Source organism: Pleurodeles waltl, chromosome 7 (assembly GCF_031143425.1).
Source record: "Pleurodeles waltl isolate 20211129_DDA chromosome 7, aPleWal1.hap1.20221129, whole genome shotgun sequence".
Classification (NCBI taxonomy): domain Eukaryota; kingdom Metazoa; phylum Chordata; class Amphibia; order Caudata; family Salamandridae; genus Pleurodeles; species Pleurodeles waltl.
This window is the reverse complement of record NC_090446.1, coordinates 514,731,136-514,743,567: the sequence shown is the minus strand read 5'-3', so window position 1 is coordinate 514,743,567 and position 12,432 is coordinate 514,731,136.

The following is a 12,432-nucleotide window of genomic DNA, read 5'->3' as shown; positions in this document are numbered from 1 at the left end:
AGTTAGGCACCACACAGGGAACACATACATATAGGCCACAAACTTATGAGCACTGGGGTCCTGACTAGCAGGGTCCCAGTGACACATACCAAACATACTGAAAACATAGTGTTTTCACTATGAGCACTGGGCCCTGGCTAGCAGGATCCCAGTGAGACAGTGAAAACACCCTGACATACACTCACAAACAGGTCAAAAGTGGGGGTAACAAGGCTAGAAAGAGGCTACTTTGTCTTGCTGGGCGCTGTGAGAATGAGCCCTCTCAGAAGCAGGCAGCTCCCGCAGAAGTGCTGGAACAGGCACTACGAAGAGGAGTGAAACGGTGCTCACCCGAAGTTGCACAAAGGAGTCCCACGCCGCCGGAGGACAACTTAGAAAGTCGTGCAATTCAGGTTAGAGTCCCGTGGACCCAGGTTTGGCTGTGCACAAAGGATTTCCGCCGGAAGTGCACAGAGGCCGGAGTAGCTGCAAAAGTCGCGGTTCCCAGCAATGCAGTCTGGCGGGGGGAGGCAAGGACTTACCTCCAACAAACTTGGACTGAAGAGTCACTGGACTGTGGGAGTCACTTGGACAGAGTTGCTGGATTCAAGGGACCTCGCTCGTCGTGCTGAAAGGAGAACCAGGGTACCGGTGATGCAGTTCTTTGGTGCCTGCGGTTGCAGGGGGACGATTCCGTCGACCCACGGGAGATTTCTTCGGAGCTTCTACTGCAGAGAGGAGGCAGACTACCGCCACAGCATGCACCACCAGGAAAACAGTTGAGAAGGCGGCAGGATCAGCGTTACAGAGTTGCAGTAGTCGTCTTCGCTACTTTGTTGCAGTTTTGCAGGCTTCCAGCGCGGTCAGCAGTCGATTCCTTGGCAGAAGGTGAAGAGAGAGATGCAGAGGAACTCGGATGAGCTCTTGCATTCGTTATCTAAGGAATTCCCCAAAGCAGAGACCCTAAATAGGTCTGTGCTAGAGACCCGTGGGATCATGGAATTGTGCCAACTATGCCAGGATGGCATAGAGGGGACAATTCCATGATCATAGACATGTTACATGGCCATATTCGGAGTTACCATTGTGACGCTGTACATAGGTAGTGACCTATGTACAGTGCACGCGTCCGATGGTGTCCCCGCACTCACAAAGTCCAGGGAATTTGCCCTGAACGATGCGGGCGCACCTTGGCTAGTGCCAGGGTGCCCACACACTAAGTAACTTTGCACCCAACCTTCACCAGGTGAAGGTTAGACATATAGGTGACTTGTAAGTTACTTAAGTGCAGTGGTAAATGGCTGAGAAATAACGTGGACGTTATTTCACGCAGGCTGCAGTGGCAGGCCTGTGTAAGAATTGTCAGAGCTCCCTATGGGTGGCAAAAGAAATGCTGCAGCCCATAGTGATCTCCTGGAACCCCAATACCTTGGGTACCTCAGTACCATATACTAGGGAATTATATGGGTGTACCAGTATGCCAATGTGAATTGGTAAATTTAGACACTAGCCTGTTAGTGACAAATTTGGAAAGCAGAGAGAGCATAACCACTGAGGTTCTGTTAGCAGAGCCTCAGTGAGACAGTTAGGCATCACACAGGGGACACATACAGGGCACATACTTATGAGCACTGGGGCCCTGCCTGGCAGGGTCCCAGTGACACATAGACTAAAACAACATATATACAGTGAAATATGGGAGTAACATGCCAGGCAAGATGGTACTTTCCTACAGTACCTAGAAACCGGATAGAAACTAGCAACAAGATGGAACACCTCCAAGAGTAGCGAGAGCTAGGAAAAAAACGTTAGCGTCAAAGGCACGGAAAAAAGGGAACTGACGTCAGCACGCCAGCGAGGACCTCTTATTGGTACGGTGACGTCAGACGGAGTCGTGTGGAGCCGTGCAACTGTGACGTCCCTGTCGACGTGGAACGCTGGGAAGAATCTTTTCCGTCGGATGCTGGTGCATGGGTGAATTCATAAGGTGAGGAATCCACAGGTAGTTGTATCCATCAGAAAGAGGCAATATATAAAGTCTCTATGTGGATCCTCGGAGTGAAGACTTTTCTTTCCACATGTACTGCAGGTTCTGAGGAGACTATTCCTCTCTCTGTCAGACATTATGATGATAATGTCAGGCCCCAGATATTCGAAGTATGAACAAAAACACTCTAGAATAGAGAATAATTCCAGATGTTGTGGTAAAATCTATTCCAACAGGAAAAAATTAGCAGAGCTCAGTGGAGACTTCCTAGCACGAGGTGCAGTAGAAAATCTGAGGTACTGGAGCTTCTCTCAGGAGGGTTCTAGAGGGTGGGATCATCTGATTGGTTGATTCTGGAGTTTGGTCCTTTTTTACGTAAGGACTTGGATAGATTTCTTAAAAGTAAGGCTGTAAGCCATTATTATTATGTCTATGGAGACAATGGGGGTCATTACAACATTGGCGGTAAAAGCCGCTTACCGCCGTGCAGAAGACCGCCAACACAACGCCGCGGCTGCGGAATTCCGCCACAGCTATTATGACCCACATCTCGGAACCCGCCAAAATTCAGACACCCACACAAGTCCGCCACACCAAAGGTCAGTGATAAACTGGTGAAAACAAAACCTCCACCGTCATGCCAACAGAAATACGCCCACACTATCACGACACACGAATCCACGCAGCGGTCTTTCAATCGCGGTACACACCGCCGCGCTCAAAATACACACACATTTACAAAACACAACCACATTGGACAATTCGAAATACACACACCTGAGATACATACACACACCACTCCCACACACCCAATACAATATAAAATACACACCCACATCACCCACAAACCCTACGACAAAAATTGAGAACGAAGCACAGAGAGAGACACCACCAGCAAGTACAACAGCATCATCAGGCACATAACACCATCACTCACACAACTTCCATGCACCTCACACGACACACCACTACATATCACCACACTTATCACCACACACACCACCCCACACATCACCTACACCACCCCATGCCACGGCAAAGACACCCCAGGTTCTCGGAGGAGGAGCTCAGGGTCATGGTGGAGGAAATCGTCCGGGTAGAGCCACAGCTATTTGGATCACAGGTGCAGCACACCTCAATTGCAAGGAAGATGGAGCTATGGCGAAGAATAGTGGACATGGTCAACGCAGTGGGACAGCACCCAAGAAATCGGGAGGACATCAGGAAAAGGTGGAATGACCTACGGGGGAAGGTGCGTTCCGTGGTCTCAAGACACCACCTGGCGGTTCAGCGGACTGGCGGTGGACCCCCACCTCCTCACCCACAACTAACAACATGGGAGGAGCAGGTCTTGGCGATTCTGCATCCTGAGGGCCTCGCAGGAGTAGGTGGAGGAATGGACTATGGTAAGTCAAATCTTAACTATTACATCCCCCACCCTACCTGCATGCTATCACATACCCCCACCCTCGCCCTCACCCCTATCACTCCAACTCCTCACAAATGTCCCAATATCACAAACCAGCCATCCCCACACCAAGCCCTGCATGCAACAACAAAGCATGGACACCCATCACCAAAGCATGCACACTGCACATAGCCGTACACCCCCCTAAACCATCATCACACAAGGTCCCACACAGAAATGCCAGCACTGGGGTACACGGTCACCCACCCATTGCACACCATGTCACACACAGATGCAATAATCATGCCTTTCCACCCCTGCAGGACCCCTACCCAACGTCACCAGACAGGAGGGTCCAGACATGTCCACTCCACCCACAGAAGAGGCCCACAGTGATGACAGCACCTCTGTCCAACAGGATCTAGATGACCAGCCCGGCCCATCGGGGGCCTCAGGACAGTCGGTTCTCCTCACACAGGCACAGGCCGCCACAGACCTTACCCCCTCTGGAAACACCAGCACAGCACCCACCCACCGGGCCCATACCTCCGTCCCCAGGACACGTCAATCAGCTGTGTGTCCACCACTACAGGGAACCCAGGATAACCCAGCACCCCAACAACAACAAGGACCTGGGGGCAGTGGCAGTGGGCACACAGTCCAGGGGACGGAGACCCAGGAACACAGGGGAACTGGGAGGGCTGCTGTGCGACAGGGGGCGGACAGGCCAAGGGAACCCACTCTCCACGAGGCCCTCTCCTCCAGCATGGGAGCATACCACCACTCCCAGGAGACGATGGCAACGGTACTGGCCAAGTTTCAGGAGACCCAACGCATGCAGGAGGAACAGTATATGTGCTTCAGGGAGGAACTCAGAACCATCAGCTTCACCCTGGCCCCATCGTAGGGGTGCTGAAGGAACTACTCAACACCAGGAGGGACACTGTGGCAATCCAAGGGGCCCCTGACACTAGCATGGACGATGAACTGCCCACCACCTCCGCCAGCGCTAGTGGACAGGACGCCCCGCCACAGGACCACCACACCAGCACCCCACCCCTTGCAGAGGGAGAACCACCCCGCAAACGGTCCCTGGGATCCAGGAACAAGACAGAGCACAATGCCAAGACCCCCGCCAAGAAATGAGACCACCCTGATTGTCATCCCACTGTCCCACTTTGTCACCCTGTCCATAATTAAACTGCCCCAGCTCCACTTCCTATGCCCACATGGGCAATGCACCTGTGAGACTAATAGACTGGATTCTGCCATGGACACTCCTCCACCATCACCCCTCACCATTTAACTTCCCCGTCCAATAATTTGCATTTAAATAAACACACCTAAAGCACAAAATTATCTGGAGTCTGTCTGTGATTTCGAAATAGTGTATTTGCAATTACAGTGACAAAATGTTCTTGAAATAGTAATGTCAACATACCTATGTCACACAGCTCTAGTCCATGAGGAATGTAAGCAGATGATATGACACACGTTGGGACCCACATCTGTGAAACCGTAAGGGAAAGTGACAACTCAGTGACCATACACTGGGTGAAAACGACAGACAGGATAGAGGTAGTAGTGTAAAAGTACATGTAGTAGGCAGGAATGTATTCTCACCTGTGTTTCACTGGAAATATTGCTGGATCACTGAGTCCCTGTTCTGCATGTCTTCTTCCTCTGCTTCATCCTCATCACTGTCCACAGGCTCCACAGCTGCCACAACACCGCCATCTGGAACATCCTCCTGCAGAAAAGGCACCTGTCGTCGCAAAGCCAATTTGTGAAGCATACAGCAGGCCACGATGATCTGGCACACCTTCTTTGGTGAGTAGAATAGGGATTCACCTGTCATATGCAGGCAGCTGAACCTGGCCTTCAGGAGGCCGAAGGTCCGCTCGATCACCCTCCTAGTTCGCCCATGGGCCTCATCGTAGCGTTCCTCTGCCCTGGTCCTGGGATTCCTCACTGGGGTCAGTAGCCATGACAGGTTGGGGCACCCAGAGTCACCTGCAAATGGCGAGGGACAACTGTTAGACACACACTAACCTGTAGGGATAACCCCAGACAACCATTCCCACTGTCTTACTTCCAGGGGCTCACCTAATAGCCACACACAGTGCCTCTGGAGTTGACCCATCACATAAGGGATGCTGCTATTCCGCAGGATGTAGGCGTCATGCACTGAGCCAGGGAACATGGCATTCACATGGGAGATGTACTGGTCTGCCAAACATAATATCTGTACATTCATCGAATGATAACTCTTCCGGTTTCTGTACACCTGTTCACTCCTGTGGGGGGGGACCAAAGCCACATGGGTCCCATCAATGGCACGTATGATGTTGGGGATATGTCCCAGGGCATAGAAATCACCTTTCACTGTAGGCAAATCCTCCACCTGAGGGAAAACGATGTAGCTCCGCATGGGTTTCAGAAGGGCAGACAACACTCTGGACAATACGTTAGAAAACATAGACTTGGACATCCCTGATGCCATGGCCACAGTTGTTTGAAAAAACCCACTTGCAAGGAAATGGAGCACTGACAGCACCTGCACTTGAGGGGGGATTCCTGTGGGATGGCGGATTGCTGACATCAGGTCTGGCTCCAACTGGGTACACAGTTCCTGGATTGTGGCATGGTCAAACCTGTAGGTGATTATCAAATGTCGCTCCTCCATTGTCGACAGGTACACCAACGGTCGGTACACCGGAGGATGCCGCCATCTCCTCACATGTCCCAGCGGACGGTGCCTATGAAGGACAACAGCAACCACAGAGTCAAACAACTCAGAGGTACGTACCCACAGTTTACACAGAACACCAATCCTGCACAAAAGGTGGCCTGTACGTGTGTTGAGACTAGGCCTAGGTATGTGTGACGCAGTTGAAAATGAGGCCATGTGGGCCCCTGAAATGGCGGCTGACTGACCTCTAAAGTGGGACAATGGGATGTGAGGTAACTGTGCTGGCGTTGTACACCGTCGCGGTAGGCGGTCGGAGACCGCAGCGCAATGCTGCATTGGTTAACATTGGACCCTATGGGTCCCAGGAGCCAATGACGATGTACGCCGGCGGTGATGGTACGCACCACCGCGGACGTGACCGCCATTTTCTATCTGTTCAATCACTCGATACCTGATCTTCGACAGGAGAGGACCTACACTGCAAGTGCTGCTGTGACCTCAGTCTGGAAGAGACAATGGCTTGTGCGTCTGGGGAAAGGGCCCCTGCCTTCACATCGGAGGAGTTGGAGAAGCTCGTTGATGGGGTCCTCCCCCAGTACACGCTACTCTACGGTCCTCCAGACAAACAGGTAAGTACACAGGGATCATGTTGTATGGGCCATGCCTGTGTGGAGAGGGCTGGATGTAAGAAGGAAGGGGGCAGAGTGCTGCGTGCATGAAAGACGGTGGGTGCATGTGCCTAATGGCAAGGGTAGGGCCACTCACTTTGACGGTGCAGTTGGTAATGACTTCTCTTCTTCCCCTGTACATTTCATGTAGGTCAGCGCCCACCAGAAGAAAGATATTTGGCGTGCCATCGCCAAGGACGTCCGGACCCTGGGGGTCTACCACAGACGGAGAACCCACTGCCGGAAAAGATGGGAGGACATTCGCCGCTGGAGCAAGAAGACGGCGGAGGCTCAGCTGGGGATGGCCTCCCAACGTGGGAGGGGTGCCCGTCGAACCATGACCCCCCTGATGTTCAGGATCCTGGCGGTGGCCTACCCGGAGTTGGATGGGCGCTTGAGGGCATCACAGCAGACACAAAGGGGTGAGTACACTCATTCAGCTGACTTTGCGCGCAGTGGAGTTGTCTGGGTGGGGGAGGAGGGCTGTGGGTTTCCCTAGGCCAGGACGAGTTCCATAGGCTAGGCCCCTCCGTAAGGCATGGCCCTGTGACCCCCACCCCACCTCTGCAGAGTGCCAAGAACAGCTATTCATGCCCCTGTGTCATCTATGTGTGCAGATGTCGTCCATAGCCTTGTAGGCCATTTCCCAGGAATTGCACTGCAGAGCCCAAGAGTGCAGCGAATTGCAGGGGGCTTCTGTGTCTGTCTTGTCCGCCAACGGTAGTGGTAATCCATGCACTCAACATGTCTTTATTCTGTTCCCCCCCCCCGCTTTTTGTGGTCTACCCGTTCTTGTGTGCATTAGCATCATCAGGCGGAGGAGCAGTGGCACCGGAGCATGAGGGAGCTGCATCCCACATGGCCATGGAGGGCCACACTACGGACTCTGAATTCATCAGTGGGACGGAGGGCGAGGGGAGCTCCACGGCAGGGACAGGAGCTGAGACCAGCGACACAGACTCTTCCTCTGATGGGAGCTCCCTTGTGGTGGCGGCAACATCAGTGCCCCCGCATCCACAGGTAAAACCGCCACCCCCCTACCAGCACTGCCCTCCCAGCAGCCAGTCAGCCTACGCCCCGTGCCCGCTCACCCAGGATGGTGGGCATCACCTTCGCCCCAGGGACCTCAGACCCTGCCCTAGTCACCCCTGCTGCCCTCAGTGAGGAGGCCATTAACCTCCTCAGGTCACTCACTGTTGGGCAGTCTACCATTTTGAATGCCATCCAGGGTGTAGAAGGGCAGTTGCAACAAACTAATGCATTCCTGGAGGGCATTCATTCTGGTCAGGCGGCCCTTCACCGAGCTTTTCCAACTCTGGCCTCAGCACTGATGGCAGCCATTGTCCCTGTGTCTAGCCTCCCCCCTCCAACTTCCTCCACCCAGACCCAATCCCTTGTACCTCTGCCTATCCCAAGCACACTATCAGACCAGCCTGCACACACCTCACCACACAAGGGAAGCTCAGGCAAACATAAGCACCATACATCCCACAGGCACTCACGCAAGCATCATACACACGCAGATACACCAATATCCACTACCTCCACTGTGCCGCCCTCCTCGTCGTCTCCCTCCTCCCTCCCAGTCTCATCTACACACACATCTGCATGCACTACCTCTACAGCCACTACGTCCCTCACCAGCACACCCACCAGCACACCCCGCTCACGTGCAGTCACCACCCCCGCTACCACTTACATGTCCTCTGTGTCATCTCCAAGTGTGTCTGTGAGGCCCCCTCCGAAGATACACAAACGCAGGCACACACCCACCCAACAGCCATCCACCTCACGACAGCCTCCAGCGCATGCACCTGCACCCAAAGTCACCAAACGTACACCTCCTACTACCACCACCTCTTCCTCCACTCCCAAACCCCCTGCAGCTACCCATCCCAGTGTGTCCAAAAGAATTTTCCTGTCCAGCCTTGACCTTTTTCCCACACCTCCCCCACCCTGTCCATCTCATCGGTCCCGAAGTAGCACCTAAGCCACAACATCTCTGGGACCAGTGGTGCCTGTAGTCACAGGTATGTGGCGTAAACCGGCCACCAGGAAAGCCAGTGTGGCACGGAGCCACAGCACAGCCAGTCCCCCCCCTGTGAAGCATCAGAAGTTGGCCAGTGCCCGGCGGGAGAGGGGGAAGACTCCAGCCACCAAAGCCGCTCCCAGGGGTCCCGTTGGGAGTGTGCAGTCAGCTGTTATACCTCCCAAGGTGGGGAAGGGCCACAAGAAACCCGGCAAGTCTGGGAAGAACTGCACGGTGGAGAAGACCGCCATCATCCCCGCTGCACAGGAGGCCACCGCCAGCCCCATCCCAGCTGACCAGGAGGCCACCGCCAGCCCCATCCCAGCTGCCCAGGAGGGCCCCGCCAGCCCCAGCCCAACTGCCCAGGAGGCCACCACCAGCACAAACCCCGCTGGGCAACAAAGGACCGCCAGCACAAGCCCCGCTGGGCCATGAAGGACCGCCAGCACAAGCCCTGCTGGGCCATGAAGGACTGCCAGCACAAGCACCGCTGGGCCATGAAGGACAGCCAGCACAAGCAACTCTGGGCCATGAAGGACCGCCAGCACAAGCAACTCTGGGCCATGAAGGACCGCCAGCACAAGCCCCGCTGGGCCATGAAGGACCGTCAGCACAAGCCCCGCTGGGCCATGAAGGACCGCCAGCACAAGCCCCGCTGGGCCATGAAGGACCGCCAGCACAAACACCGCTGGGCCATGAAGGACCGCCAGCACAAACACCGCTGGGCCATGAAGGACCGCCAGCGCAAGCCCCGCTGGGCCATGAAGGACCGCCAGCACAAGCACCGCTGGGCTATGAAGGACCGCCAGCACAAGCCCCGCTGGGCCATGAAGGACCGCCAGCACAAGCACCGCTGAACAGGGCACCGCCAAATCAAGCCCCGCTGAACAGGGCACCGCCAACTCAAGCACCGCTGAACAGGGCACCGCCAACTCAAGTACCGCTAAACAGGGCACCGCCAACTCAAGCACCGCTGAACAGGGCACTGCCAACTCAAGCACCGCTGAACAGGGCACCGCCAAATCAAGCCCCGCCGGGCCATGAAGGACCGCCAGCACAAGCCCCGCTGGGCCATGAAGGACCGCCAGCACAAGCACCGCTGAACAGGGCACCGCCAAATCAAGCACCGCTGAACAGGGCACCGCCAACTCAAGCACAGCTGAACAGGGCACCGCCAAATCAAGCACCGCTGAACAGGGCACCGCCAACTCAAGCACTGCTAGCCCATGAGCGGCAGGGGCACTGACGTAACAGGGTCCGTCACAAGGTGAGTGATGCACTCTGGGCACCAGTCCCCCTCCAGAACCAGTGGAGAGATCCATCCACTACCTCTGTCCTTCACAGGATGAAGCACTCTGGGCACCAGTCCCCCGCCAGAACCAGTGGAGACATCCATCCACTACCTCTGTCCTTCACAGGATGAAGCACTCTGGGCACCAGTCCCCCTCCAGAACCAGTGGAGACTGTTATCCACTTGAGAGACTGTGGCTTTGCACTCCCCAGGATTGAACAGTAGGCAACCCACCCACTGTATAGACTTGAGAGACTGTGGCTTTGCACTCCCCAGGATTGAACGGTGGGCATCCCACCCACTGTAGAGACTTGAGAGACTGTAGCTTTGCACTCCCCAGGATTGAACAGTGGGCATTGAGCCCCCTCGTGGATCTGGCGTCGTGCACTCATCCGGCTGAGGTGCCCCCCCTTCCCTTCCCCCTGAGGTGCCTGTTGTATTTCTATATGATGCCCCTGCAGTGTTCTCTCTGTTTTGATCTGGTATCGAGTGTGGGCCTCACCCACCCATGCATTTTGGGCCCAGTGGTCCACAGATTATAAATGGTGCAATACCTGGACTTGTATTATGGGTGTATATATTTGTTTATAGTGTATATATATATTTGAGTACTGGATTTTAATAGATTACAATGGTTACAATCAATCAATAGTTTATTCGGCCTAAGTTTAGACCATTTCAAAGATTAAAAGTAAACATACATGCAAAAAGATAGAGATCGTAAACCATCACATAAGAAGGAAGCATTAACAGTTGGCACACTGCTTATCCAACGGGCCAGAAGTTAAATAAAATTCCTCAGTTTGTACTTCCTAGATAAAGAAGTACCATTTACCAAAACAGTTACAAAGAGAAACAGATAATGTGCCAAATCCTTTCAAAGAGTGCCTAAGAAAACTATTCTAGAGCAGGTTATACTTGAAAAATGGTTCATAGTACTTCGTAGGGGTTTTCATAAATAGTTAAAAACCAGACATTTAAAATGGTACCTAAATCTTACCATTTACAAAAGTGCTATGTGCTAAGATAATAAAAATCGATTTAAGAAAAAATAGTATACCAAATCTTTTCTAATAATACCTATAAAAACTATTCTAAGACAGGTTTATGCATAACATAGATCATAAAACTTCATGAAATGGTTCCTGTTTACAAAAGTTAAAAGCCAGACAATGGAAATAGATCATAGAACTTCATAAAATGGGACCTGCTTACAAACATTAAGAGCCAAACAATGGAAAGGGGTACCCTAGAATTGGCCTCATCTCTTAATGAATTGGTCAGAGGAATTAGGTCTTGCCGTTTGTGAGGTAGTGTATGCTAAGGTACTGTAAACCGATTTAAATGGGAGAGCCCACTGGAAAACATACACAGGGGTGCAATCTGATATCATCAATAGATCAGCACTGATAATTATATTTAAGATCCCTTTGTATTGTAACAATCCACGTCCGCTAACTACTAGACCGTTCTTCAGCCAGTGGATTAAGATCTGAAATAATCCTACTGCGGATTGTCCATGCTGCTGACAGATATTTAGAGACAGAGCTTACTATCAGCATGGAAGTGTCATATTTACATAATCTATAGGCACTGGTTCGGCTTTGTAATAGCAGTGCTTTACATAGAGGAATAATCCACTTTCCTCTAGGGCATTTGTACAAGGGAAAGAAAAATAGGACATGCTCAGGAGTTTCCTTGCATAAATGACAGTTTGTACATTTGTCAGACGTAGGACTATTGGACGGCCAACGAGCCGTAAAGCTGTTGATCGCCAATGTTCCGTATCTGAACTGAAGTAGTAAAGTACGGGCATGTGCTGGTATAGGGAGATCCAAGAAACTTTCAGGCAAGGGTTCGTGCTTGACCAGCAGGAACTCTGCTGTCAGCCGACCTGGCCCATTTGAGCCGAAAAATTCCTCATAGATTTTCCCCCAATATCGATCTTTGATCAGCAATCTGGCATTAGCAGGAATCATCTCAGGATTCTCCCAATAATGGGATAAGCCCAATTTGGCCCAAGCTGCTTTCATCTCCCTCAACCAGCGAACTTTTTCCCATCCATGGCAAGGTGATATTAGATCTTTAACTGCTGTCCTAAAGGGTTCGAGTTCTTCCGTTTTCCATAGTCGAACCCAATAAAGAAGTGGCCTTAAGTATGCTATATCTTTGATGCTGTTTATACCCAGGTCTAATCTTAGGGGGAGCATCGGCGTACCCTTCCCTAGTCTAGATATGTGTCTAAGGAAATTGTTTTCTTTGGTTTGAAGGGTGTCCAGTTGTCTGTATGAACCCCAGAGTTCCGCACCATATAGGGCAGCGGCACGGATTTGGACTTTATAAATTTCAGAAATAAGAGTCAAAGGGGGGCTTGCTGC